The 26,205-nt window shown below is 46.6% G+C and overlaps 1 protein-coding gene and 1 pseudogene across 4 annotated transcripts in view; both read left to right on the plus strand.

Moving 5' to 3' along the window:
* GMDS (GDP-mannose 4,6-dehydratase) overlaps positions 1-26,205 on the plus strand; it is a 499,050-nt gene that overhangs the window by 342,766 nt on the left and 130,079 nt on the right. The window lies entirely within an intron of this gene.
* LOC309813420 (small ribosomal subunit protein uS2-like) lies at positions 1,408-3,329 on the plus strand (annotated as a pseudogene). The gene has a single exon. The product of its transcript is annotated as a small ribosomal subunit protein uS2-like (transcript).

The raw sequence follows: 26,205 nt of genomic DNA on the forward strand, positions 1-26,205 counted from the left end.
TTACCCCGGAACTGATATTCTGATTGGGTTTAAAATTCTGTGGTCAGTATTAGTTCTTATCAGCAGGTGAGATCTGCTGACATGAAAATGGAAACACGAGAAGGGGGACAGGCTTCAGATCGCCCCGGAGCCAGGAGCTGCACCAATGCACCATGTTTGTGACGCCAGATTTTCAAAATGTGCTCGCAAGAAGCAAGTATGGTTTATACTCCAGTCCCTACATTTCTTTGTATGAAACCAAGTACTACTAATTGTATTAAACAATGAGTGGAGTTTATTCCGTGACTTTCCCCCAATATTTCAGTTTCCAACTAGAGAACACTAGGATGGGACAATTCTATGTTTAGTTGACTGTGCTAAGAAACATATTTAAGAAGTTTTTGCTTTAAATCATATTTGAAGAACATAAGTTAGTACAGACTTCTTTTCTAAAGGAAGGCCAGTGAATTGCTTTTTCTCGTACACTTGAAGCTCTTAAGGGTCTCGTGGGGGTGTTGTAATCCTTGGAAAGATGCTCTTATTAAAAGCTCTGGAGCTTTCTCTGTTTTCTCAACCATCCATTATTAGCTATCTAGAACTAATTACCCCCAAGGCACCTCTTTAGGGATTTTATGATTCCCTCTGTCTCCTGGGACATCATGTAAAGTTTTCAGATGAAAAAGGAAGCCCATAAGAATTCCTTCTTTTTCATAAATCAGATGAAAATAGGAATGACTTAGGAATAGTCGTTCCTAAAATAATTTCCCTCCCCCTCCCCTCCCTCCCCTCCCTCCCCTCCCCCTCCCTCCCCCTCCCCTCCCCCTCCCTCTCCCCTCCCCCCTCCCCCTTCCTTCCCCTCTGTGTCCTCCCCTCACTCCTCATCCTCCTTTCCCTCTCCCCCTGCCCTTCCCTTTTCTTCTTCGCCTCCCGCACATCCTCCTCCTGAATTTCCTGGAAGATCCTACAGCTGCTCCACTGGGAACCTCTGGTTCCCTCTGCGTCTCTCAATGCAACCTGAGCTACCGAAAGTCTACAGTCCTCAGTAAGATTCACCTGGTCCCCGTTTGCTGCCTTCAGCCTCCCTTTCATGAGCTCTTCACATGAGTGGCCGGGAGAGCCAGGCATCCCACAGCCCACGCAGCCAGGCCTGTGACCCTGCTCTTCCCGTCACCTGGCCCAGGCTACACAGCCTCTCTTGGGCCGTGAGCTGCCTGCATCCTACTGGGTCCTCATCTGAGATCTGACCTCTGTAAGCATTGCTCCAGCCCAGCTTTCATCCCATGCAGAACAGCTCCTCCCTCCACTGTGCTCCTGTGGCATTGTATACAGAGCTGTATTTTAGCATTTCCCATCTCTTAACCCTAATTCTCTTCTCCTCCTTGACTGTGATTTCCGTGACAGTAAGGAGGTGTCATTATTTTTATATATCCAGCGCTGCACCAGGAGCATAGTAGCTGCTCAGTAAACATTAGTTAGGTGAATAAGATGAATGAACACCAGAGCTTCTAATTCTAAAATTATGGACGCAAAACATTCTAAAATTGGGTATTTAATTTCAGTGGATTTGTGTTAGGTGTTGAAAGAGGATTATGTGAACATAGTCCTTGTTTTAAAGGACCATCGAGCTTCTTTCCGCGCCAGTCAGGCAGGGGTCCGTACGGCATTGTTCTGGATTCCTGTTGTAACTTAAAGGGAAGCTCTCACAATGTCCGGAGCCCTTGATGTCCTGCGAATGAAGGAGGAGGATGTCCTCACATTCCTTGCAGCAGTAACCCACTTAGGTGGCACCAACCTTGACTTCCAAATGGAACAGCACGTCTACAAAAGGAACAGTGATGGCATCTGCATCGTAAATCTGAAGAGAACCTGAGAGAAGCTTCTGTTGGCAGCTCATGCCACGGTTGCCATTGAAAACCCAGCTGGCGTCCGTGTCGTATCCTCCAGGAGGACTGGCCAGCGCGCTGGGCTGAAGTTTGCTGCTGCCGCTGGAGCCACTTCTGTCTCTGGCCGCTTCACTCCTGGGACCTTCACTAACCAGATCCAGGCAGCCTTCCGGGAGCCAAGACTTCCGGTGGTTACTGATCCCAGGGCTGACCACCTGCCTCTCACAGAGGCCTCTTACGCTAACCTGCCTACTGTTGTGACACAGACTCTCGTCTGTGCTATGTGGACATTGCCATCCCGTTCAGCGACAGGGGAGCTCACTCAGGGGGTCTGATGTGGTGGATGCTTGCCCGGGAAGTTCTGCGCACGCGTGGCACCATCTCCCGTGAACACCCCTGGGAGGTCACGCCTGACCTCTGCTTCTGCAGAGGCCCTGAAGAGGTTGAGAAGGACGAGCAGGTGGCAGCTGAGGAGCCTGTGGCCGAGGAGGAGCTCCAGGATGAAGGGACCGCCCACCTCCTGAGTTCCCTGCTGCTCAGCCGGAGGTGGCGGACTGGCCCGAAGGCGTGCAGGTGCCCCCGTGCCTGTTCAGTGGTTCCCCGCTGGAGACTGGAGTGCTCGGCCTGCCACTGAACACTGGTCTGCAGCTGCCACTGTTCAGGCCCCTGAGTGGGTAGGAACAGCCACTGAGTGGTCTTAAACTGTTCTTCTGCAAACTCTTAAAATGGAAATAGGTGGACGGAAAATAAACAGTTTCTAAAAAAAAAAAAAAGAAAATGGACCATCCAACTTATTCGGAGAACGGTGGAGAGCGAAATGGGCCTACAAACCAGCGGTCACTGTTATCACAGGTGGAGCTCCTCCTGCCCACGGCGATGGGGGATGAGCAGCACTGCTCCCTTCAGCAGGGCACAGAGGTCACGCCTGTGGGTGTTCCCATGCAAGAGGCAAGATGCCTCCTTCGCCATTAAGTCCCCCAAAGCATTATGGAGGTCTCTAGTTTAAAAAAAATTGCGTACAATCAAAATACTGGTAGTGGTCATACATAGAAAATTTTATATGTTGAAGATATAGTAAAATGTAATAGTCTACTAATAATTAAAAGCAGCACGCATTTCTTTCATTTATGCAAGATGTATTTAATCACCTACCAAGTGCAGACTACCCGTGGGAGTTGTGGGGGACATAAAGATGAATGAAACTTAGCTGATAGTAAACTTGCATCACTTGTTGGTCCAAATGTCTGTTCAGAGCAGTTCAAACTTCATAGCTGCATAGTGAATACCAGAAAAACCTCAGGACTCTGTTCTTGGTTGACTCCTATGAAACAGGACGTATTTCCACGGACAACGTGAAAGTTTTTAAAGAATTATTTCATCATTTCAGCCTCAGTGGGCCTGAGAATTTACCCAGCATAGCAGTCCCTCTAAGTCATAAGAGACTAAAAGAAGCTTTTAGACTCTGTCCTCGTAGCGTGGGACAAACTAATCAACAAGATTCTACTTCATATTGTCAGACCGCCCTAAACCATTGCCAGTTGTCCTGAGAACACGAGGAGAAAGAGCCCCACGAAGAAAGGAGGGGCCGGTGAGCCCGGTACAAGGCAGCCCATCTCAGCACCCGCCCGAGTCACCCTGCTGCGGCCGCCACCTCCGATTCCCAGGAAAAGCACCGGGCTCTCACGTGTTCAGTGCGTGTAGAAAGAAGACAGCCAAGTCTGTTCTAGTTTTCATAATTAACTGCCACCAAGATAAATTTTTAGTTTCCAAGATGGTTCTGTTTAAAAACGCTTGACGTCGACCATCAGTGTCCTGATGCCCTGAGCCACGGCGCTGAGGGAAAGTGACCTTCCTAAAGCTGAGCTGACCTTGTCCTCACCCCCTGGGGCAGAGGAGACCCCTGCGATGGCCCCCCTTCCCTCCCCCTCATCGCCCTGTCTGTTCCCCGGACAGACCAGGCTTTCCAGGCCGCCTTTATGTACTCTGGTCCATCTGCCCGAAAACTGTCTCCATCCTGCCTCCCCGCTGTCCTCCCACTGGTCCTCCCAGCACGGCCACTCCTGAGCTGGCCTTCCCACTCCGGCTGGGTTAGCTTAGGAGCCTTCAGACTGCACCATCCCAGGCCGGGGCTGCTCCGCGTCCCAGCCTCCAGGATGGCAGGGCTGTGCCTGATTGATGTCCGCGCCCTGGCCCCCGGCCTCCGGGTGGGCAGACAGCACCTGCTCAGTATCTGTTCTTTGAATAAATGGAAGAACTATTAATCAACTGAATCAGTTTGAAAATTGCTATTAGTTAAAAAAAAATAACCGTCCCAGGTTTATCTCTGTGGCACCTGTTAGATCTTAACGTCCACCCTAAGACTGTGAACATAAACTGTATTTCAAGGATAACTGAGCTTTGTTCTTTGAGGCCATGGTCCGACCATTTTCATACCTCGCCCCCAGCGGCCGCGTAAATGCTCCGGGAGTGGTTTGTGCATCACTTTCCTCCCACTCTCTCCTCTCTTTTCGTAGTTAATCCTGATCTATTCCTGGATTGCAGAATTCTTTCACTAGCCCTCTTCTTTGTCACTGGCTCTTTAATTTACACACTTGGTTGGCTGGTTCCTGTTACTTGGCCAACAAATCTGTCCTGTGTCATCTCCTCTGAGTAATTTATAACCTCCATAAAATGCCACGTAGAGGCACTTTTTTACATTTTTGAGTAATGGTGAGAAAGAATTGCCCTGGGAATCAAAAATCCAATGAGTCATAGATTATTTTGTTATTTATGACCAGAGAGTGGTCATTGACAATATTTGGCAATTTTACAGCTATGAACCTAGGCTATTGTGCTTTAGAATGTAATTTATTAAGCAAATAAAACTCTTACTGGTAATGGTCCTGTTAAATCTGGGGGACCACATGGGCTCCAGGCCGGTACAGCTGTGGAAGTTTCATAGTAGCCACATACATCTTGGATGTCTGGACACTAATATTTTACACTTACTTCATGGTTTTATTTATTCAGTTGCCTTTATATTTTTGATTGGATTCTAACCAACCATTTTGGTTTAAGAAGTCATCAGCTTTGAGTAGAGAAGGAGGAGCCTGGAGAAAATAAAATGGATTTATGTTGAAAAAGCACAAATCCTTCTTTCATTAGTAAATTCAGGCTTTAAAGAAACTCCAGATGTGTTCATGGAAAATAACTGATGTAAAATCATCTTTGAAAAAGACAAGGACCTTCAACTTAATTACATATACCCGAGGGAGAGATACAGAAGCGGGCACAGAGGTAGGTAGGTCTGTATATGCATGCACACCACACACACAGACACAGACCCACACACACACACACACACACACAGCATACGCTAGTGCACGTGGTGTCAGTGAGGGCTTAGGATTTCTTTGTTTTCAAATCTCCATTTATATCAGTAGTATTTTGTGATGTTAACTTCGGTTTAATTCCAACCATCCTTACCTTTTAATATGTTTGGAGAAAAAGGTAATCTTGAAATTCTCAACAAAGGAAACGGATCTTTTTCAAAATTGCTACATCAGGCAGTACTTATTTTTTGTTGTTTTCATTTTAAGCTGGAAACATGCTTCCTTTTGATGCAACTGTTATATGTGTATGTCTGACAAATTCCAGGGCTAGAGAAACTCAGTTACCTACTTAACAGCATGAAACACTCTCAAGAACTTGTTTCAAAAGCCAAACTCCAAATACTGATCAACAAGAAAATTCCAAGAACGTTCCTTTCATTTGAAAGTAAGTTCTGGGCGTTACACCTACCTGTCCGTTCTACACAGAATTAACTAGACCTCGCTGTGGTCGTTGCTGTGTATCTCTGCATAGAACAGAGATGGGCAAGTGAGACCCAAGTGTGTATGTGGAAGAGGCACTCATGCAAATAAGACTGGAAGGAGATGAAACCAGGTGTGTGACCTTGAGGGCTGCCCTTGTGCTAAGCCACGCCCCCTCGAGGCTCTCACTGCGCCGTCTCGGCGCTCCGTTATAATTTCCCACTTACTTTTCTGCCTCCCTGGTTAAACTGGAAGCCTCTTGCCATTTCCTTTACCAACAGGGCACCACTCCTATGGGGGCCAGGTAGGAGGGCTGCTTGGCTGAGCCCAGGCTTCCTCCCTGCTGGCTGCTGTGACTCTGCTTCCCTGGACAGATGATGGTGCTCAGTCTGAAAATTCTCGGGCTCCTGGCTTTCCTGCGTTGTTAATTTGTCGGAGTTCTTTATATTGTGTCGAATCAAGTCCTCTGTCAGCCGTGTGCAATGGGAGTATTTTCTCCCGGTCTCTGGTTGCCTTTTCACTTTCTTCGTGGGTCCTCTGATGTGCAGTCTTTGATCGTCGTCAAGTTTGGTTTATCATTTTCCCTTCAAGGTTCCCTTCCTCCAGAATCTGCTTGTCTCCGTGGTCATGTTTCTTCAGGGAGCTTTGTAGTGTTAGCTTTCATCTCAAGATCTGTGATCCACCTACAACTACTTTTGTGTATGGTGTGAGGTAGGGGTGGAGAGTCATTCTTTTCTGTACGATACCCAGTTGTTCTAGAGCTTTATTGAAAACACCTTACCTTTCCCCCATAGAATTGTTTTGGTATCTTTGTTGAAAATTAGAACAATATTTCAGTTTTTGAAATTCATTCTTTCATCCATAATTATTCCAGTGAATTTTAACTGGGTTCACATTATGGTCATTGCCCAAACAGCATGAAACACACACATGTTCCTGCTCTTGTGGGGTTTACAGTCCATGGTTCTACCCTTTGGGGGTAGATTGAAGCAAGGAAGGGATTTTATAAGACAGTAAAAATCTGTCATTGTAAGTACAAGATCCCTGTCAGTAAATCTCACTTTCTCTAATCTGTTCTTTGAATTATAAAATTAAATATTATTTAAAAAAAAAAAACCACACACAACTAAAATACTGAACATGCTTTTCCAAAGCACACAGACTACCTCTGCCCCCCACTTCCAATATTGAGATTCTCGGGTCTAAATGGAGACCATGTATGCAGATGACATTTGTCATTAGGACTGGACATGTCAGCACTTGGTGAGGCCTGATGGCGGCACAGTGACAGATACATAGAGTGAACTGTGGCTTTCCACTCTGAGGGAAACATTAGCTGATTTGTGAATTAGAGTGGTATCTATTATGCTTCTATTTTTGAAAGATAACTACTGCTTAAATAAAACCTTAGGTTTCGATTATAGGTATTAGTGTGTGAAAATATCAACAGAACCTTTTTCCTGTTTTGAAATGTAAGAATCCTAAATCCTAACCTGGGCAAATTCAAATCCATTATACGTCACTGACACATACTAATGGCTGTAATAACAGAAGGCTTTTGTACCAAAATCCAAAATGGATCAAGTTGAAAAGGTGTTTCCACAGCCCTATTTAAGTTACAAATGGGCCCACAGACCAGGGTCTCTGATGACCGTGGTGCCCGCACAGTTTCCTTTGACAGTGGATGGGGCATCTGGCCCAAATTCAGAGACTTTTAATGACTTGAATTGCTTTGACAATATAAGCCCCGATCCAAAGGAATCTGCTTCTTGAATCCAAAACTAAGATCTCAATTTATAAGAACAGAGTTTTAAATGTATAAGAACTTTTAGTACAGTATTCAGTATTTTAAGTAGCCCAAATAAGCAAATACTAAGACCTGTTTTGCTAGTGGGGATAACTCTCTTCCAGGCTCTGAGGTTGAGTTTTGAGTGGCTAAATACTTCTTCCAAAGTAGGGGACTAGGGCTTCCCTGGTGGCGCAGTGGTTGAGAGTCCGCCTGCCAATGCAGGGGACACGGGCTCGTGCCCCGGTCTGGGAAGATCCCACATGCCGTGGAGCGGCTGGGCCCGTGAGCCATGGCCGCTGAGCCTGTGCGTCCGGAGCCTGTGCTCCGCAATGGGAGAGGCCACAACAGTGAGAGGCCCGTGTACCGCAAAAAAAAAAAAAAAAAAAAAAAAAAAAAAAAAAAAAAAAAAAGTAGGGGACTAATTTGGACTGGGAACAAAATTGGTTATCTAGATACCTTTTCACACACAGATCACAATTACAAATATCCACATTTTCATGTAAACTGAAACCGTGCAGTAGAGGAGCCTCAAACTGGAAACCGCGTAAGTGCCCTGGACCAGAGTTTTGCGAACTGTTTTCATCTCAGAGCCCCATCGCCTCCCCTTAACACCCTTGTAAAAATTATTGAGGATCTCAAGCTACTTTTGCTTTTGTGGCTTCTATCTACCAATATTTACCATATTAGAAAATAAAACAGTGATATTTAAGAGATATTTATTAATTCTTTTTAAAAAATAACATGGTAGATATATTTTATGAAGAATAACTGTTTTTAAAAACAAAATATTAGTAAGAAGAGTAGCATTATTTCACATTTGAAAAAAATCTCATTAATGTCTGGATAAATAGAAGACAGTTGGATTCTCTAATCTGCTCTGACAGTCTTACAGTGTCACAACTCAGGTGGCCTCTGGAGGACCCCTGCACACTCATGAGAGAAGGATAATGGCAAAGGCACGACATCCTCGTGTTATTAGAAAAATAATTTTGCCCTGGAGACCGAATTACAGGGTCTCAAGCAGGGACCTCCAGGGTCCCCGGATCACAGTTTGAGAACTGCGGCTCTGGAATGCTTATGGGCGACATCAGAGCCATACAGCACAACACCATACAGCCTTACAAAATGGCATGGATGTGTACCCTTTCAATACACAGGAACATATGTTTAATAATACATGCTCCCCCTACTTAGAAAACAAACAGTATATCTTAGAATACTTAAGTGCATATTGAGCATGACAGAAAAAAGAAAGATAAAGCATACATTTCAGATCACTTCCTATATCAGTACTTCATAAAATCAAACAGCATGACATTGAACCATCTCAAAGGGCTAAACCAATAAGCTACCTTATGGAAATCTAAGAATGTAAAGATGGAGCTATAAGTTCTATGTGACAGGAAAGGGACCCATCAGTTCCTAAAATGAGATAAAAAAGGAGGAAAGTTGATACTCTAATACAGACAGTAAGATGTCTGTCTTAATTTCTCTTTGAAATAGAAAGCCACTCAACTTCTTTAGAAGGTTGGCTACAGGATACTTGGCAACCTTTTTTTTTTTTTCTCAAACAAAAGTTTTAATTTTGCTGAAGCACTTGGAAAAATATTCCACTGAGGTCCTGGAGTTCTCTGCCTTTGAATTTGCAGAGATGACCTTAGCCTAGAAAATATCAAGAGCAATGCATTTCAGCTGCCAATGGAAGTGAGCGTATGATAGTAAAGAGCTTGGGGGAAGCACAAAATAGAATAAGCACATTACTGTCATGTAAAAATGTGTATTGATAAGGCTTAGAAGTGAATCTCTAGTAAGTTTTTAGAATTTTCTGTTTATTGGCTTTGTGTTTTACTTTAGCACATTTTGACGTTCTATAATTTCCAGTGAAAGTGTATACAATTCATGATAAATAAGAGATATATCTGTCCTCTGGTAGTGGGGGAGCTAGTGACTCAGGGTGGTGTGATCAGCTGGCCCTGAAGTTCTGATTCACTGGCAGGGTTAGCGCAAAGCAGCGCTTTTTACCCCAAATCCCTGAAGTAACAGAAAAGCAGAATGGCCCCAGAAATGTAGGTGGCCGAGGCACGGTTGCTGTTTCGGGGACCAGCCTCTGGGATGGTTGAGGGGGTCTGGGTGCAGCCCCAGAGGCCTCCGTGGCCCCACTGGGCGCGATTTAAAAGACTGGAGAGAAGGACATGGGGTTGGAAAGGCTTCCATTAGAGCCACGTTCATGCGCGAAAGCAAACCCTCCAGGTAGCCAGCTTTCTCTGTGAGCTGAATAAAAGACTCTTATTGTTCCTGCTTCCTCACAGAAAATGAGCTGATTAATCCACTGGCCTTAAAGCAATTACAGAACGAAGGCAGTAAAGGAAACCAAGTACTGGTGACCGTTCCATCTCACCCTTGAGTCCTGGCTTTATCTTGTCATCGGCTTTGTTCTCCTGGTGAATGGTCAAGTCAGTATCCTTTTCTTTCCTGGGAGCCCTGGCATTGCAGCAACTCTCTCAAGATATGCACACAAAATCAGACACCTGTGAGCTTCAAGCAGCAAAAATCAACTCCAACCGTGTGCCCCCTGGCCTTACAGTGGAGTTCCCACCGCGTTGCCTGCACCTCGGGGTGCAGAGCTGGCTCTCTCCCGAGAACCTCGCCCCCTGTCTCCCCCTCCTCATTTCCCCTCAGTGTAACCCAACACTTCGGCAACTGGAGGCCCAAACAGTCTTGTTAACTTAAAAGTTTTCCTTCAGATTTATTGACCCAGCAGAGTTGAACAGGGTGAGTGTTGATCCACGCCTCGCAGGTATTTCTTTAATTATTGGGCTGGCATCTCTAGGGCCTCATAAAAATGTGCAGTGTGAGTCGGTAATAAAGTCACTGTGTGTTTATTTATGTATTTGTGTATGTATGTATGTATGTATTCGGGGGTGGGGGAATCGGGGGTTTTCTAAGGGGAGCCTCTACCTTCTGCCATAAATTGTAGCTGTGGCCTTGATAGATCCCGTGGTTGAACAGTAAGGGCTCCAGGACTGCTCCCTGAAAGAGATTAAACTGTAATTAAACTCCACTATGAGTAAGGAGGGACGGAAAAAAGAAGAAAAAAAAATGTGGTTTCATAAGGCAGAAAAGAAATACATTGAGTGGCGTTTACAGCCCAGAGATGTTTTTTTGCCATCTCGACTACAAAACAGTCCTATTTTTAGCCGGCCAAGGTTTTGCAAGCAGGCCATATCAATCCCACAGTGCTGTTCTTTGAAATAATTGCACCAAGCTGGTCCCAAATCAGCAGCACTAACGGAGAGGCAGGGGGGAGCGTTTCTCAAGCCTACGGTGCTGGTGACATTCGCTTAACACTGAAGTATGTCGGCTGCTCGCGTGAAGTTCCACCTAACGGGAAAAAGAGTTTAAGTGGATCGTAATTGAACATACAGCTACGTAATACCCTTGTGTTTCGGCTCAGGAATGGGTTTTTTAAACCCGCTTGTCAGGCTCTCAGCCTGTGACCAACACAGGCAGCGTACGTTACCGTCCACGGAGGTGCGCTTGAGCCGGCTGGAGCGCGGGAGACAGGAGCGGGGCAAGTCGTCAGTGAGACAGGCGGCCGCTTCAGCACAGACAGGAAATAAAAGGAGCGCTGGCCCTCCGGCGGAGTAAATTAGATGCTTCAAATTCAGACAGTATCGGGGAGACGAAGACTTACGGGAGGGGAAAAGGGCAACAGTGAGTTCATTCAGCCGACCCCCCCGTTCCCCTCCTGACACGTGCTTCTGCTGGACCCTCACTGTGCCGGCCCCTACAAGGGTCGTCCCCAGCCCACCCCCTGCCCTCCCGCTCAGGTCACACCATCCGTCCCTCCTGCCTGTCCTCACCCTCCCAGAGTCCTTTGGTTTTCCACTTCCATAAATTAGGCGTGAAATTACGTTGGGCTGAGGATACAGGATTTCAGCTGTTTTATAGTTGGAAAGGAAAATCTTTCAGACCTAAAGCAAACACATTTTTTTAAATACGCTTCCTGCCTATTAGTTTGAGATATGCCTCTTTTAGAAAATGCTTGCTTTGCAGAAGCCTTCTTTCTTCTTTTTAATCTCGCAGAATTCTGTCTCATCCTCCAGTTCAAGTCAAGTACCAGGGATTGAGTGCCGACTGGATACAAGGCCCCCCTCTGGCATGTGTATGTTCACGAAGGTGATCTGAGCACACGTATACTTCAGATTCTCAGTGAGGACTCGTGCCACTTTGTTGAGATGTCTCCAGGTAGTCGATTTTGTTTTCCACTGTAATAATCAGCTGACTCTGCTGCAGCAGTTTTGTTGCCACTGTCCTTATGTGCTACTGTGTCTCAGTTTTTCTATTTACGCGAATATGGGTCTCTGTTTAACAGAGTTTGCTTAAATATCCAAACCCAAAGTTCGTTACTAGCAGTGACTGCGACATTGCGTTTTAAGGGCGGTGCCTGTTTCAGCCCGATAGCATCCGGTGTCGTTTATTTGTGGGGGTGGGGAGCGTCCTTGGGTGAGGTGTTCTCTCCGAGATGTATATAAACACACTGAAAACGTCAACGAGCTAAACATACGATCGCTCTGCCCTGTCCCCTCTTGAAAGCTGGTGGCGGTCAGTGTTAGTGTCGCAGACGGGTAGCATCCCAACTTTAAAGGTCTCTCTGAGGCTCCCCGGGTCCCTAAACCATCGTTCTGGGGGAGTGTGGGCCGCCCCATCCGCTCGGTGGGCGCACTGGTTCAGCTTCTTGAATTGAGCCTGGGAAAATTCTCGTGCAAACATCTGTTTCGTTCTCCCTGCCTCTGCCACGGGAGCAAGGTGGGGTGGGGAATAAATACATCATGGGTGTGGGTTTGCATGGAAAATGTTGCGGGTTGCTTCCACTCCAGCTGGACAGCTTTATGTAGCTATAAACCTTTACTGCTGTATTAAGGTTCTATTCAAAGGGAATGAATCTCTGATATTCGTGGTCCAACAAAACTGTTACTAATTACTTATCTACTGAATAGCTACCAGGGCTGGCAGCTTGAACAGCAATAATCCAGGAATGTAGTATTCTCCAACAAGGGAACATTCTTGTTCGTACAAATAGCATGGCTTGCATTTTTCAAACTTGAAGGAGCAAACTAGAAATGCATACCTGCGTCCCCCATCAAGGCCACTGGGCTTAGCTTCCTCCCAGAAAGTATATTTCTCCCTTCCTGAAAGGTCATTCCAATGTGGTCTCCAAGAATGGGGGCATTACACAGAGAACTCTGGCCTCAGGCAGGCTGTGCTGATTGCTGGGTCCCAGGTTCAGGGTTGAGTGTCCTGAAGAGTGCCTGGAGGTGGACTGGCCTCGGAGCAAGGATGAGGTGGCTGCCCGTGGCCACGGTCTGTGGCACCCACAGCCCTGAACTGGACAGCCCCTTTCAGGAATTCCAGAGCTCTGTCCTGCAGAAGTTCTCCATGGAGGTTTGCTCTGGTGCTTCCACATCTTCTGGTGACTGTTCTTGGAGGCTCAAGCCACCCCTGTGCATTCAGATGCAGAAGTGGATGCCTCGCTGCAGCCCTGTGTCCCAAGGCCGATGCTTGCCGGGCGGTACTGTGATGAGGTGGGTGTTAGCAGGCCTGTCAGCGCACCGGCTCACCCGTCGTGGTGTCGCCTACTTGAAGCCTCACAGCAGCCCTCCTGAGATGGGCTGTGTTATCATCCACTTTTACAGATGAGTGCACAGAAGCTTAGAGCCTGTGAGGAATTCACCAGCATCAGTACACCCGGTGTGTGGAGCTGCTGGGATTCACATGCAGGGCTCTGGGAATCTGAAGCCTTTTTAGTCCCCTGTATCACATATACGTGAGCTGGACCTTCTTTACTTTGAAAACCTGGTGCGTTCAGCATGAATGGTTTTCAGATGGCGGCCCCATGTGGGCGTCGTCCAGCAGCCCGGTCAGGGTGGGTGGAGGGCAGGCAGGTGGCCACAGGGAGAGGTCAAGGCCGGCCCTGAGCAGGTGATGCATCCCCACCTCCTGCTCTCCTTCCCAAAGACAAGCCCTGAATAGTAGTGATTTTAATTATTAAAGAAAATGGGACACCAAGGTGTGAATGACCCACTAACTTTAACCCTTGGAGAGCTCATTAAATCATTCTTTCTCTGACGTAGGCATGTGGGAGGTGTGTGCAGCAAGGGGTGAGTTGTCCCGTCTCTTCAGTGAGGGGGCCCCCAGATGGTTTGTCTAGTTTACTGGGATGTCACGCTGAGGTCAGCCGTTTCAGATCTGTTGTGCATTAATGACGCTAACAGCGTTAAGTGAAGAGCACACGCACATATTCGAGACTCGCCTTTTCCAGTCTCCTGCCCCCCCATTTCTCTTGACCCCCTTTGCGTTCTTTTCCTCTCCGTGTGAGGCTCCGTGACACCTCTCTGCTCTAGAACGTGACCAAGGAAGGAAGGAGAGCCAGGGTCTTCTTTTCCTGCCTTCCTTCGCCTCCTCGGACAATAATGAAGACCTTCAGACTTAAAATAAGGGTATATGTTGAGTATTGTTTTCCTGTTTAAAAATATACCCATCAGAGTTCTCAGATTTGAAAATGAAAATTGGAGGGAAGGAGCTTAGTGTAAGCACCTTGGAGTCACACGTCAAGGCCCATGCTGGGTGAAGACTCTGCCCAGCTGGAGCCCAGGGTCTGGTCAGCACGTGCAGTCACTGGGGATTAAATCCTGGGAAACTCGGCACTTTAAAGGGAACCTCTGTTTTATTATCTGAACATTGAGGGCAAGAAGGAAGGGACTTGACTGTCCTGCCAGGAGGCTCTGGGCCTGGACCCAGCGAGGGCCACCCCTCCCTCCCCACTCCCTGTTTCCCCCTCCGTCTCCCCCTCCCCTCCCCCTCCCCTCTTCCCCCCTCTCCCCCCTCCCTCCCCCTCCCCCTCCCCTCCCCTTCCCCCTCCCCTCCTCCTCCCCTCCCCTTCCCCCTCCCCTCCCCTTCCCCCTCCCCTTCCCCCTCCCCTCCCCCTCCCCCTCGTCCTCTGGCTCCAGGTTCCTTCCCTTGCTCATCTTTGAACTAAACAATGTCCCAGTAATTGTTGGGAGTAAAGGTTTTGAAAGTTCATATTTAAAAATAAGCAGTGGTGGTTGAAATGTCTCTTTACTGGCTTGGGAAGTGCTCGCTAGGTCCAGCACCCCATCCAGGGGACAGAAGTCACATCGGGGCTTTCTGAGCTGTTTGCGTCCAGCTGCTGCCCCACTGGATTCCTGAGGCTGCTTCCCATGAGCCAGGAGCCTGTCTTCAAGCCAGCAGGTCTGTGTCGCGGCCTGCATCTCACACCCCATTGTGGGTGTCAGCAGGGCCGGATCTTACTCTCTAAGCCTTGCAGGGCCCGACCAGAAAGGGGACCTGATGGCAAGGCGGGCGCTGGGGCTCAGAGTGCTGGCTCTGTTTGGCATCTCGGGGACTGGTGCTTGGACGGCTCCCAGACACATACCCCGCCGGGAGGGATGCTTGCTCCTGGAGAGTCAGTGGGCTGCTTGGCTGCGGGGAGAGCCTGAAGCCCTTCTGATCAGAAGGAGACTCCCGCTCCCCCAGCCCCGCTCCTCCTGCACAGATCAGCTTCCAGAAAGCCGGCGTTGTTCCAGAACCTCCCACATGGGCTTGCACAAGGCCCAGTGGTTCTACAGGTTCTGCTGTTTCCTGAGAAGAACTGAGTACAGGAAAGTTGACTTAATACATCCTTAAAAGTCTGGTTTCTTTCAGAGTCGCCCGTTACAGTCACATACCTGAAAATGATAACACAGTGGTGTGGGGTTGCATTTTTCAATAATAGCTTCTAAAACCTTAAAAGTTTTCTCTTAAGGCATGTGTGTATGTGTGTGTGTGTGCCTGATGGCTATATAATTAGAAGTAAACTCAAATCAGAATTTGGGCATGATTGGCCCCTTCCATATACAGCCACAGTTGAAATTTCTAGAATTACAGGATGAGTGTTCTTCTGAAACTGGTACAAATGGATTGAAACCAAAACTGGGAAAGTGTGAAAACCTCATGTCCTTTGACTGCTTGGTAAAAGAATTGCAAGAGGGCGTTTTCCAGGAGTCCTGCTGAATGTGTGTAAAACCAGGAAATAACTGTGGCATTCATAGCGTTAATACCCCCCAATGAGTCAGAAACAGAGTTGGAACAAAGCTAGAGTGCCCTGCCTGTCATCAAAGCACAGGGGTCTGACCCGTGACCAAGCCTGTCCTCATCACACGGAGGATTGGGGCACAGCCTTCCTTGTGGTCCACGGGAGCCATGTCCATGATGCACGCGTGGTGCCGGGGCGTCAGCACGGGAGCCAGACCCCTGGGTCCAGAGCCTGGCCCTGCCACGTCCTGGGACCGTCGCTTAACTCCTTTGTGCTTCAGTATCTCCAGTTGTAAAACGAATGTCTTACTAGTACTTACCTCATAGGACTCCAGCGGGGGATTAAACACAGTGTACCTACAGTTCTCCAGACTGCGAATATGTTTAGGTGTTGGCAACTCTGATGATGACGCTGGTGGTGATGGTGTTGACAGGTACTTGCCAGCATGCTTTGCATCATCACCCAAATCAGAACATTGCAAAGTAATCTGATAGAAAGTCGCATAGGTAGAAACAAGTCTATTACGACATCCATTACCTAAACTAAAGAGAGATGTGAGAGGATTCTTTTTACCAGGTCCACCTGTACTTTTATCCTGCCAGCTCTAAGATTTAAAATCTCCTTTATCACAGCAGAATTACGAGTTAGTGACCATTTGATGTGGGTATAGGACACCATTCTTCCTGCTTTCTTGAGCCTTTTGAATAAATATTTCTCATCGAAAGTGAAATAACATTTCCCCAACTTCTTATTAGTGAATGGGAAAAGGACCCCTACAAACATATCAAATGAGTGAAAATCACTGTGGTTTGAGGAATGAGAGTTTTACTAAGTGCCAAGGAAGGGAAAGCCTTATTCTCTGCTTCCTCGAGTTTTTTGCTACTAAAACAAAGTAAGTGTTTAGATGGAAAATGCAGCCAATTAATATTTTGTGTTCATTATTTTTAATTGAAATGAGGAAGCAAATCAGTGGATTTTTATGTTGCTGAAAGAGCAAATATACATAGTTCAGTATTCCAAATTTACATGAAATTTGAATGTTATGATTTGAGAAGTTAGTATCCCAAGGAAACTTTCCAAAATAGCATCAAATCTGAAATCCTAAACATGGCTTGATCGTTAAGAGCACTCAGGGAGCTTTATAAAATTAGAATCTCCCAGGCCCCGCACCAACTTACCTAACTGCAATCTGTAGAAGTCAGGCTTGAGAATTTGTATTTTTTTAAAGCACCCCAAGTGATGCAAAATACACATAAAAAAAAAAGTATCGTTTATAACCTGGACCATCCGTATTTTTTCATCCTCTTTTTTGGAGCACTATCTTAATGAAAACTAACAAATGTTATACTGGAGATAAAATGACCAGGGACCCCAGTTCTCTGTAAGCCTCAGGGAGAAGTTTTGAGGCTGGGTGCACTTCCTGCCCCCATGTGGCAGGGGCCCACCGTGCACGGCTGCTGAGCCCTCTCTGGGAGACGTGTGCACACACCCTGTGCTTACACTGGAAGAAGAACACCTCCCACCTGAGGTCACAGCACTGGTTACGCTTTCTCTTCGCCTGTAGACCTCCTGCTAACTTCTGGTGGAAAGAAGGGGACTGGCCAGGCCCTGACGTCCTCCTGTCCTGGCTTCACTGGCCACCGTAAATGCACGTGATGTACTTATGATGAATTATCAACACTCATCTCAGTGTTTCTTCAGGGTCATACTGCAAATGTTTCCTACATATCTTTAGAGCAAAGAGCTGTTTAAATTGGGTGTAATACAATGTGAATGACTATTAACATGGATGAACATCTATTTACAGTATCCTTGTATTGCAAAGCTCATTCTGCTCTTGAAGGATTTCACGTGGACTTCACGTCTACATGTAATCATCTTCAACTTTTATTTGAATTCAAGGCTTGGTTCCTACTAACTTTCCCATTTGTTACTTCACGGTTGTTATTATTTTTATTTTTTTGGTGGTACCCGGGCCTCTCACTGTCGTGGCCTGTCCCGTTGCAGAGCACAGGCTCCGGACGCGCAGGCTCAGCGGCCATGGCTCACGGGCCCAGCCGCTCCATGGCACGTGGGATCTTCCCGGACCAGGGCACGAATCTGTGTCCCCTGCATCGGCAGGCGGACTCTCAACCACTGCGCCACCAGGGAAGCCCCATGGTTATTATTTTTAAGGCTGCAAGTTTTCTGCAGTTTTTAATTGTTCTCCAGTGAGGAAATATAGGTCCTCTTTCTAATAGCTGATTTAAAAGATAAATACAGAAAAAAGAGATTGGGCCATTTGGAAGGTTAGATTCCACACGATCATGAAAGCAGTGAGACCAACATTGTGTGCATTTGTGTAATTTTGATGCCCCATGGGTTTTCAGTGTAACTGAGAGTTCCCTAAAAAACAAAAAAGTCACTACCTCGGAGTCTTCGGTAGCATATAAAAATGCATTCATTTAGAACATTTAGGATATTATTAACATCTAACTACATTTAGTCTGCAATAGGACATGTCTATCTCCTTTTCAAAGGTTCCAAATGAATTTTATGTCCTTGGGGTAAGAATGACAAATATGTCCAGTATCTACACATACGAGGGTCCTTTCACTACATACATGTAGCTTTTGATCACTCTATAAAGTGATGTGGGCCCCACTATTAGTGTCCAGAGCTTGATAGATAGACTTTGGAAGGCGATATCACTCATTCCATCATCTTCAGACAGCGTATCGACCCTGTTCTTTCTGAGGTCAGGCCGAGGCCACATCTGCCAGGGCTGCCGTGCTCCCAGCAGCTGACTCTGCTTCTGCCCTCGGCACCACAGCTGCCCCCCAGGCTTTCAACCAGCAAACTCCGAGCGCTCACGTCGCACAATATGCCTCCACAAAACACCACGATTCCCTCTCTGTTAGTTTTGCGATAGATGGGTGTCTGTTCACCCCAATGTTTGCACGACCTCAGCAGTTTATGCGGTGTTGCACTTTTCCAAGTTTTGTCTCAATTAACTGATTTTTTAGAGAATATCTTAGGTTGAGAAATGTTCAAACTAGAGTTGACATAAATATGAAGGAAAAGGGTTTGGAATGTAATTATTGAACTGTGGGAATTTCCATGGGTTTATCGTAAAAGAAGAAAGAACTCAGTAGGTGTTGGTTATGGTATTGAAAAAGTGGCTTGTAAATTCACTTCAAAAGGTGTCGATAAATTTCTCGTAAAGATCTAAATGCCGTATTTTGTTGGTTTTGTTGTTTTCTTTCATTTTCCTTCCCATTAAAACACGTCCACATGGGATAACCATTCACTTCCCCACCCTTTATTTCGAAGGGTCCATTTCCACCTCCTGTCCACTTAAAACGGAGTCACTCCTACATAAGCAGTCAAGCACTTTCCATCATTTCACTTCCTGCTGTCCTTGGGGATCCCTCGTCCTGCCAGACCTGAGCATGTTATACCTCATGCTGGGTACAGACCTTTCTTCATCTGTGGCCCTGAACTGTCACATCTTCTGTTCTTTTAAGTCTGGAGTATCTGGGAGAAGCTCTGAGACTTGAGACAGAGAGTTTGTGTGCATTTAGGAACACTCAGCCGAATGAGAGACCCAGAGTTCCAGGTGACCGTGTAACTACAGAGCAGGCAGGGAAAGGATAGGAATTATCCCCCAGGGGTCTTTGAACTCCCTTTGGCATTTTAAAGTAAGAAGATGAGCTGCCTTCACGATATTCTCCATCTATCACCTGTGCACGTGAGGCGTCCGCAGCCTTCACCTAGGTTAGTTCAGGAGCATCCAGGTCTCCTGGACTTGCCTACATTCCCTTGTTAACACAAGAGCAGACTCCAAGTTCTTGGACGTCTTAAGGGCATACATCAAGTTTTCATTTCATGAACTTCTGGAAAGAGGTCATTCATAATTTCCCATGCTGATTCAGACCGACTTTAAAGGAGCATAGTAATTTATGTGTATGTGAATTTCTTGTAACTGTTCTGAAGGCAGCTGGAACTCTTAGGCTCTCCTTAACCCATATCTATACACCTAGGACAGCCTCATAAGTTCCTAAAACCGTTCTAGAGTAGAGAAGTGCATCACAAATGCATAGTCATGTTATCATGGGTTCTGAGACTACCACTGAACATGGGACGTCAGGGAATTTAAAACGACCCAGGAAAATGTGCTCCCCCGAGGAAACCTTAGGAGGTCATTTGTTGAGTCTGGAAAAGATCACTGTTGGTGGGTAATTGTAGACAGAGAAAGGGGATCAAGAACCTAGCCCTGGAGCCACATGAGGATGAAATATACGAGAACTAGAGAAGGCACTGAGAAGTGAAACCCTCTAATAAGAATTTCATTATGGGAGTAGAGGGAAATTATCAAAGGACTATTTGAAGAAAATTTCCCAGAACTGAAGCATATGAATCTTGAGATTGCAAAAGCTTTATGAGTGTCCAGCTCAGTGAATGAACAAAGACCCACACCAAAGACCATTACTGTGAAATTTCAACATTGGGATTAAAGAGAAGATCCTAAAATTTCCAGGAGTACAAACAGGTTTCTTACAAATGATCCAGAGTAAAAGCAGGAGTAAATGTGCCATTGTATTACGTTCCAGCACAGAAATGAGAAGCCAAAGGAGCAGCACCTTCTAAGTTTTGGAAATGATGTTTAATCCTGGGATTCTAAACCTATACAAAATATTAGAGACATTTTCAAACATGCATCATTTTAAAGAAATTATCTTCCATGCACTGCCCTGAGAAAGCTACTGGAGAACATTCTCCACCAAAACAAGGGGGTAAGCCAAGAAAGAGGAAGGCATAGGATTCAGGAGGTAGGGGACGCAACACAAAGAGAGGAGAAGGACATTCTCAGGATGACAGCAGGGGAAGGTCGAGAGCAAACAGTCAGTGATGAAAGGTGGGGGTTCCAGGAGGTGTGTCTCCAGGAGGAAAATGAAAAGGAGCCAGTAAGTTCTCTGACAGGTTCGAGGGTATGGAGAATTTCATGTTTACAGAGAGTTGAAGGGTGTGAGAGAACTCAGATATATAAGCAAAACTAATCAAATGAAAAAAACCCAAGAGTTACTAAGTATGGCAGAGGGAAGGGATTTTTAAGAAACTGAAATCATGATCCACTGGTTGATTCAGGAGTGAAAACTTTATTTAGAAATTAATAATGGCTGCTGTGAAGATAGATTTAACCAAAAACAGAGAAGTAATTATAGATGGGAATTAGGGGAAACAAGTGTGTGAATGTACTAAACATCCCCTGTTGCTATACTAGGCAATAGTTAAGGCCTAAAATGGATTCATCAGGCGACAAAAGAATAAAGCACATCATTTACCAAGTGGTTACAAGTGTTGAAAAGGGCCCTAGAGCCTGACAAGTTGGGAGGGGCAGGGAACGAGGGCACTGGTTTTTATTATAAGTCTTTCAGCACTTTTTAATTTCTTACATTATCTACATGTAATATTTTGGTTAGTTTAAAAACTAATTTTAGGGCTTCCCTGGTGGTGCAGTGGTTGAGAGTCCGCCTGCCGATGCAGGGGACACGGGTTCATGCCCCGGTACGGGAAGATCCCACATGCCGCGGAGCGGCTGGGCCCGTGAGCCATGGCCGCTGAGCCTGCGCGTCCGGAGCCTGTGCTCCGCAACGGGAGAGGCCACAGCAGTGAGAGGCCCGCAGTCAATCAGTCAATCAATCAATCAATCAATCAATACTCATTTTAAAATAAATATAATTTGATTATATGACGTACACAGCATTAAAGTTAAAAAACATATTCAGGGCCTCCCTGGTGGCGCAGTGGTTGAGAGTCCGCCTGCCGATGCAGGGGATACGGGTTCGTGCCCCGGTCCGGGAGGATCCCATATGCCGCGGAGCGGCTGGGCCCGTGAGCCATGGCCGCTGGGCCTGCGCGTCCGGAGCCTGTGCTCCGCAACGGGGGAGGCCACGGCAGTGAGAGGCCCGCATACCGCAAAAAGAAAAAAAAAAAAGAAAAAAAAAAAAAAAACATATTCAGTTTTCATCTTTACTAACTATACCACTGCTCCCTACATTCTAGAAGCAGGAAGTAAAACTTTCGTTGTTCTTGTTTTGAATTGTGATATAATCGACATATAACACTGTATTCGTTTCAGGTGTACAACATAATGGTTTGATATTTGCATATATTGCAGAATGATTACACTAAGTCTAGTTAGCGACCATCATGACACATAGTTACAGTTTTTTTCTTGTGATGAGAATTTTTAAGATCTCTTAACAACTTTCAAACAGACAATACGGTATTATTAACTGTAGTTAGTATAGTAAGATGTTAGTATCATTTATCAGGGAAAGAAGTATATTAGTTTCTTGCAGCTGTTGATACAGATTACCAGACTTCATGGCTGAGAACGGCACTGCTGTGGACAGGACTGTGACCCACCCCCCCAGCCAGCGAAGTGACATTTAGAGGTGGCGCCTTTGGGAGATAATTGGATTTAGAGAAGGTCATGAGGTGGGCCCCTCACGATGGGGTTAGTATAAGAAGTGAGAAGGTGGCTGTCTGCAGTCCAGCAGCTGAACATGCTCTGACCTCAGACTTCTAGCCCCTAGACCTGTACGAAAATCACTGTCTGTTGTTTAACACCGAGTCTGCGGTATTTTGTTGTGGCAGCCCAAGCGGACTAAGACAAACACAGACTTACCTGATAGTTCAGGTCAAGCATCTGGATGGGTCGCGCAGGCTAAAATCAAGGAGCCCGCCGAGTGGTGTTCCTCTGGGGGCTCTGGGAGGCGCTGTGCCCTGCCTCTCCAGCTCCTGGAGGCCCCCGCATTCCTTGTGCCCCTTCGCCACGTCACCTCACATCACTGCATCCTGTGCCTTCTCTGATCCCTCTGCTTCCCTTACGAGGACCTCGCGCTCACACTGGTCGCCCAGGTGACCAGCACAGCCTCCCCTCCTCAGGACCCTTATGCACATCTGCATCACTTGAGCTGTGTCAGGTCGCACGCTCACAGGTTAGGGGATTGGGGCGTGGACATCTTTGGGGACGTTATTCAGCAACCACTAGAGGTGAGGGAGCCAGCGGGTGTGAGCAAACAGCCTTCCTCACGCTTAATCCCCAAGCGTCAGGACGGTTGTCAGCTAATTGACGTTTGTTTAAAACCATGTACGTGTTCCTGGTTATATTCAGATATAGAAGAAAACTCAAATGTAATTTCAGTTCTAACTATAACTACTGAAAACCTTGATGTTTTGAAAAACTTGGAAATTTCATGGATAATTTGCCTTGTCTCCATTAAAACAGGTAAATAAGTCAATGGCAGTTAAGAGTTGAATGCTTGTGTCAAACAACTGAGTTTAAAACCCACTTCCACCTCTTTCCTCATGAGTTTGGACCAGTCACGGAACCTCTCTAAATCTCGATTTCCTCGTTTGTGCAACAGAGAAAACCGGAGTCTCTACCCCATTGGGTTGTTGCCAGGCTGTGCCTGACACACTGAGGACACCGTGAGTGTGGGCTCTTGCCGTTATTATTAATTGATGGTTCATCTTCTTGATGAAGGGGCTTGTCTGACATCCCCTGAGCCCTGAGAGATTATTCCTGAGCTGTCGTGCTGTAGTGATGCTGTTTATGTCTGGATTTGTCAACAAGTAATAGGATTGGTAAGGTTGTTCGTGGAAAGAGTGAGGGGGGAACATTTCATGAAAAATAATAAGAACTTCAACAGCAATAAATGCAGTGTCATGTACTTAGGGACAAAAAAATGTATCTTTATGGACATGAGAAGGGGAAAAATAATAAAAGATACCAGAGTGAATCAAAAATCATTTTAATTGTAGGAGCTAATAAATGTAAGTATTATTATTTAAACAGGAGTGAGATTATATGCCACTCTTAAATGCAAGCACAGTTTAGCTATGTAACTGACAGCAAGTTGTATTAAGGACATTTTGTTACCCAGTTCTATTTGACTTGTATAATAGAGAATTTGACTGGCCTTTGTCCCTCACGGCTGGAACCGAGGCTCTAAACCCTTGGAATTTCCTAAGTGCAGGGGCATCTTGGTTATTCCTCGTGGGCTACTAACTAGTAGGATGGGGCTGGCCACCCACCGGGTTAGAGAGCTGGAGCTCTGAGCCACACAAGGGCAGCCCACCTCCTGGCCTCTAGGGAAGAGGGGGCTAGAGATCAAGTTCAACCTCATTGCCAAGAATTCAGTTAATCAGGGCTTCCCTGGTGGCGCAGTGGTTGAGAGTCCACCTGCCCATGCAGGGGACACGGGTTTGTGCCCCAGTCTGGGAAGATCCCACATGCTGCGGAGCGGCTGGGCCCGTGAGCCACGGCCCCTGAGCCTGCGTGTCCAGAGCCTGTGCTCCGCAATGGGAGAGGCCACAACAGTGAGAGGCCCGCGTACCGCAAAAAAAAAAAAAAAAAGAATTCAGTTAATCAAGTGCGTAATGAACCCCTAGTCATAACTCTGGGTACCAAGGCTCAGTGGAGCTGCCTGGTTGGTGACTGTACACGTGTGTGGGAGGGTTTTGTGTCCTGAGGACGTGGAAGCTTCATGTTTGAATCCTCCCGGGGTCCCTGATGTGTCCCTCCACCTGCCTGGTCCTGGTTTGTGTCCTTCACATACTGTGGTGCTTTCCTGAGTTTTGTGAGTCATCCTAATGAAGTATCAAACCTGAGAGGGTCATGGGAACCCCTGAATTTGTAGCTGGTTGGTCAGGATTACAGTGGCCGAGGGATCCCACACTGTGGCTGGTGTTGAGGGGAGGGCAGTCATGTTGGGGCCGTGACCTTGAATCCGGGTGGGTGGCGTCAGGATGACGTCATAATGTTGCACTAACAGACTGGGGAGGGGGGCAAAGAAAATCCAGGGCTCTGGCAGTGAATTAAATCAAGCATACGGTGTTTGAACGTGATTTGACCTAAAATACAGATGCTGAGTTGAATCAGGAGCCTTGGAGCCAAGTAGGGCTTCCAGACTCCTGACGTGTGGCCCGAGAGGAGGGGTCTGTGGAATCCTCCTCCCTGAAGAAGTGGTACCGTCCCCTGCAGCCCTGCTGTCCGTCCTCGCCGCCGCCCTCGCCATTGATGATGAGTGTCAGAAACGGCCTTTCTTCCCCTACCGTGTCCATCAGATTTTCTAGGCGTTTCTGCTGACCCCATGTCTGTGAATGAACTGACCCACACCTCTCAGGAACCCACAAAAAAGCCCCAGGAAGGAACCCATTTCTGTGCTCCCGCCCCCACCCTGCTTTTTGGTTGTGAAGACCTTGAAGGGCTGGGGGTGTCCACAGTGACACACGCTGCACCTGTGTGCCTCCCCTCCCCCCGACCATGGCCCTGGTGGCCACCTGGTCCCCGCCTCGTGACTCATGGTTCCTCTGTGCCTGTGTTGGGCCAGCTGGCCCAGCCTTCTCTTGTTGCCCGTTCTAACCTCTGGGCATTAATATTCCAATTTGACATCTGGGCAGCTGAGCCTGGGAGAGTGTAAGGACCCGCCAAGGTCACAGGCGAGCGCGGCCAGGCTGGGCTCCCCGGGGGCCCTGGGCACACCCCGCTTTTACAGCAGTGCATCAGCACAGAAACCTCAGTCACCAGGTCTACAGAAGTGCGTGTCCTACAAAAAATATCCCAAACTTGTGAAGTTGACTTATGCTTTATTGCTACCTTAGAGTCAAAGTTCTCTCTTTGGTAACTCAGGAAAATCTTTCTACCTTCTCCACATTAAAAGTGTTTCAGGCATCTGGGGCTTCCTCTCCTGCCTTTTTTATATATTCGGGCCTAGAGACTTCACATGTTAATTTTGTTGTACAAGACAGAGTTAAGCCAATTAACATTTAGATTAAAAGAAACCCCATAAATCCAAAAGAACATCTCGAGATCTGTTTTTTCCCTTATTGGAAGTGAAATTCCCATTAGTGGCAGCCAAGCCTGAGCACGGATGGAGAATGGGGCCCCTTGTTTGCAGAGATGGACTTATCACATGGTTAGCAGCTGGGATTTATGTGGAGACTCATTAAATAAAACAGCAGTGGCAGCCACCTCCTGCTGGAATACACTTGGAGGTACAGTACCTGAGTTTTTCGAATTCTAGCTAGTCTTTTGTACTTTGTTTTATGTCTCTCTCATTTTTCTGACTGTTCTTGACATTTTCTGACCTCACAGTACTTTTATTATTATTTTTATTGCTACTATAACAATGATAACTTAAGGGCCTGATTTATATGATGGCAACGTAGCCAAGGGGGAGATTAAGGCATACCCAAAAAAACATGCCGTAAATGTTTGAGTCTGTCAGCCTTTCATTTTATTAAGTGGGAAACTTTTGTTTTGACACAAATGAGTTTGGAGAGTCCTGAGTGACTGCAGGATTGTGTTTGCTGGGGCACACGGCCGTGGGTCCCTGAGCTGGTGACATCTCAGGGCATCTGTAGTTGGTCACCCTACATGACACTCAATTTACTCAACTTCTTTCTTTCTCTCTTCTTTTTTTTTTCTTTTTTTTTTGAGTAATTGGTAGTCATTCTTTTGTTCTTTCTTTCTGAAGTAATTATGATTTTCAGAATGATGAAAATGCCACAAATTACAGACAGATTTCCTTAATTGTGGTCATGTCATTTCCAGCTGTCTTATTTGGGAGGCGCCAGACCTGCTGCACTCACAGCAAAAGCCAGTCCCCTGGGAGG

The sequence above is a fragment of the Mesoplodon mirus genome (assembly GCF_964341445.2).
Source record: "Mesoplodon mirus genome assembly, chromosome: 12".
Lineage (NCBI taxonomy): Eukaryota > Metazoa > Chordata > Mammalia > Artiodactyla > Ziphiidae > Mesoplodon > Mesoplodon mirus.